The following is a 4,052-nucleotide window of genomic DNA, read 5'->3' on the forward strand; positions in this document are numbered from 1 at the left end:
TATAATTTTTTGTTGTAACTTCCTGAGGGCATGAGTTTCTTAGGCATTTTGTGCATGATAAATCTCTCTTTTTTTCTTAAATTTGCTTATTTTTATAGAGTTTACCCAAAAAAAAATTTTAATGTGAATAATTTTGATTTTGTTAATTTTTAAAATTTTAAACAAGTTATCGAGGTTTTAGAACATGCATTTTGCAGTTAGATTAGTGTGCCAAATTTGGTGAATTTTGGGGAATGTAATAGTCTGAAAATTTTAGAAACGTTTACTGTCTAAAAAGCCATGAACAACATAAGTCCAACACTAAGGCCATGAACATCTAGGTAGTCTCTTGGCATATTTTTGTTTCAATTCTTTTCCTTCCCTTGATATAATTTTGCTGTTTGATTTTATGTATAGTTTTCAATGCAACTAACATCAATTCAATACACAAACATGAAGGTGAAAATGAGAGTTCTTGATGCTCTTTTTTAAAGTTCTCTCTAATTTATTAACTTGTGTTGCTTAGTGTTTCAATTTTAAGGACTCAGTGATTAACTTGTGTTGCTTAGTGTTTCAATTTTAAGGACTCAGTGACAAACTGATGCTGTATTTGTACTTCTATTTTACTTGTGGGGAAAATTTGATGAGTTTTCTATGTTTCTATTTTGCATTTCGTATTGTTCTGCTGGATGAGAATGGTGATGTGGTGGACTTAGACAAAGATAATGAGCTACTGTCTTCGATCTCAAGGTTTTTGTTTATCCTTTATATTAAGTTGTAAATGCATAATAGTTTCTTTGAAATCTTATATAGATTCTATTTATAATCATAGTGTCAACATAATATATTCAAAGAAACTCCTATTAATTTTATTTTCCTTGAGTTGTTGAATCAAACATGCATCCAAATTTTGTTTTAAATGGAAATAATGCAACTGAAGATTATTTACCTTTTTTTTTTGGCTAGACTATAAATGAATGATTACATTGAATTGTGTACTTGATGCTGCACTCTCCCACATAGATAGCGTGGAAGAAAACCATAAATTGGAGTTCTATGGAGTTCTTGAAAACTTGCCTCAATTTATGATTAGGAGTTCTACAATGATTGTATGTAACTCATTATAGAACATGGTGGAAAAATTGGATCTAAAGGAAAGAGGAAACATTTTGGTCAAGATCAAGTGTCACAAATGTCTAAAAGGCTATTATTAGCATATGTTGACAAGTTTGGAGTAAATTTATATTGTAAACACATAAATATTGGCAAATGTTGTACACATTTGCAAAATTTGTACCTTTTTTTTTATTTTTATTTTTTGCAAATGTATATAATATTTCCCACTTTTTGTGTGCATACAATGTAAGCTTACATTATAAGTAGAAAGTAAACATATAAAGAAAAGAAGCCAAAACCAAGTTGGTGAACTTGAAGGGAAAAAAGAAAAGAAAAGGAAAAAGGCAACTCACTAAACCAAAATTACTGTTCATGAACCTTTTGACACTTTTTATATATAGACTAGCCATTATGTTATTGTAGAGTAAATGTTTAAGCCATTTTCTCAATTTAGGCTCAACAACACTGAAAACACTACAGCCTTAAAATTATGCTTTTTTAAAATAGGGAATTGGTTTAGACTTCCTTCTGAGGTATTGCAAGTTCCTTAATATAAATTATAGGGAATTGGTTTAGACTTCCTTCTAAAATATTGCAAGTTCTTTAGAAATATACTTTTACTCTCAACAATTTAGTTTCATTGTAATGATTGTCTCTAACGTTACCAAGAGTTTCAGTTCACTGTTCAAAAATAAATATTTTGTTCAGATTTTTATTGTTCAATCAAATTCTCTAAAGCCTCATTGTATGTAATGTAAACTAGATAGTGACAGTAAGAATCCTAAAATCATGAAAATGTTGTTGTTTGTTGTAATCGCTTTGAATACTTGGGATATATTCTGATGGGTGCTTACTAATTAGGAACCTCATGATCTCTTGGTCATTGTTTGCAACTTACTCCAAGGGATTCTATTTTTCAACAAAAGGATTTGGTCCAACCATACATGTTATATTTTCCTCATTTTGATTAATGGTGAGCATCATGTATCTTGAACAAGAGCGTCATATTTTTTCAGACTTTCATTTAAAATTTGCTAATAGATGTTATTACATTACTGAAAGTTCAAAAACGTGTACAAAACACCTTTGAACGTTTAGACCCCCAAAATACAACTTAACCAATTCAAGCAATATGTCAAACAACTAGTGTGCGGAAACTTAACACATGCTATAATATGAATTTGGTTAAATACTATCTAAGCCATAACAAAATAAAACCACAGCAGATAATATAAAGGCAAAGATAGAGAGGAAGGAAGATGCAAACACAAAGACAACACGCGATGTGTTATCGAAGAGGAAACCGAAGTCCTCGGCGAAAAACCTCTCCGCCACCCTCCAAGCGGTAATCAATCCACTAGAAAATATAGTTGGGATACAAGGACAGCAATAGACCCTCCAAGCCTAATCTACCCAGTGCACCTAAGCCCTCCAAGCTTCTTGCTCCAACGAGGTTGCGCCGAACCTTTTTCTTTTCTAGCTTCCCGGATTCCGCTACTAGACCATAGCATCAACCAATGAAGATTGGTTCCTTCCTAACTGCTTCCCAGAAACCCAAACAACTGTCTCACAGTGATGATGATGATGAGAACCAGGTTTGGTATAAGACCTCTCAAGGATTTGACAATGGAGAGGAAGAGAGTTGAGGAATTTGAAGAGACTCTAAGGTATAGATTGTGGGTGAAACAATCTTGTTTTTCCCTAGGGTTTCTCTCTCAAAATTCTCTCTGGAAACTCTCTTTCAATCGTGGGTAAAAGGGGTATTTATACTGGAGTGGGAGAGGAATGCGAAACGTCAGGTTTTACAAAACAGGGGTGGCTCGCGGCTTGACCTCGCGGCTTGACTAAGTCGCGAGATCCAGTCGCGAGTTAACCGTATGACCAGTTGTCCTGTTTTGTCCTGTAGTGCTCCAGCTAGCATGACTGTTCATCTTCCAGCATGCTTGGCACGTGTGCAGCTTCTGGCGGCTTGCAGCCGCGAGTCCCAGCCGCGACTCTCTGTTTTCTTGCACACTCTTGAGCAGTCTTCACTCTATCTCACTCACTACCCTTACAACAAACCCACCTAAATACAGGGTTACTAAATGCTGAATTACAAGCAAATTTGGCACGGAATAAAGCCAATTAGATGGTTGAATAAATTCAACCTTACAATTACTTTTCAAAATTTTTGCTATACACTAACATTGATCTGATTCTATTTTAGCAATTTATCTTGCTAGATAGTAGATACAACTGATTACTTGATTTTGTTCTTTCCTATGTTCATAAAAGAATTTTGTTTGTTAATTTGTATTGTATGTATGGTGCAGTAAACAACATTTATTCCAAAATAGGTGGTCACCTTGTGTGATATGGCGATGTCAACTTATGAAGGTTTTATGACTTAAGACAACGGATACTTGAAAGCCTAAACCTTTGGTAGAGTAAGAAGTGTGGACCAGAAACAGAATTAGAAGTATAAGGAGTGAAAAGAAAGATCAATTTTTATGACATATAATAATATTTTTTCATTGTTTCATGACATATAATATATGTGTCTTCTTCAATTGGAATTTATTGTAGATGTGGGATTTATATTATGGGTGAAAGCTATAGTAGGTTCTATACTTGATCTTATATCACTATTCAACGTACTGGCTAGCACGTGCCTTGCACGTGCAGCCCAAACTAGTTGAATTAAAAATTCAAAAAAAAGGATGAGAATGACATGGCTGTTGACGTGGCTTAATGTGAGCGTAGCAACATTAAATACTACGCTTCGGCTTTTAGTAATATATAGATTATAAAGCATGATCCCATAGTGATTTAATTTTAGATAACAAATTGTGATACATGGTGTTATCCGTAGACATAAAAGAAAATTGTAAGCTTATATATAGAAAGGAATTGAAGCAGAGGGAATACCTGTACAATGAGGTGATTCCTATAGCGTGGTTACTGGATTCAATTCCCCA

The 4,052-nt window shown here is 33.9% G+C and overlaps 1 long non-coding RNA gene across 1 annotated transcript; it reads left to right on the top strand.

Annotated features, from left to right (window-relative positions):
• Positions 1-523: 523 nt before the first annotated feature.
• LOC126724177 (uncharacterized) lies at positions 524-3,704 on the top strand. The gene is made up of 2 exons (XR_007654666.1): positions 524-729; positions 3,408-3,704. It is a non-coding gene; the product is annotated as an uncharacterized LOC126724177 (long non-coding RNA).
• Positions 3,705-4,052: the final 348 nt, after the last annotated feature.

Source organism: Quercus robur, chromosome 4 (assembly GCF_932294415.1).
Source record: "Quercus robur chromosome 4, dhQueRobu3.1, whole genome shotgun sequence".
In the NCBI taxonomy this organism is placed as follows: Eukaryota; Viridiplantae; Streptophyta; class Magnoliopsida; order Fagales; family Fagaceae; genus Quercus; species Quercus robur.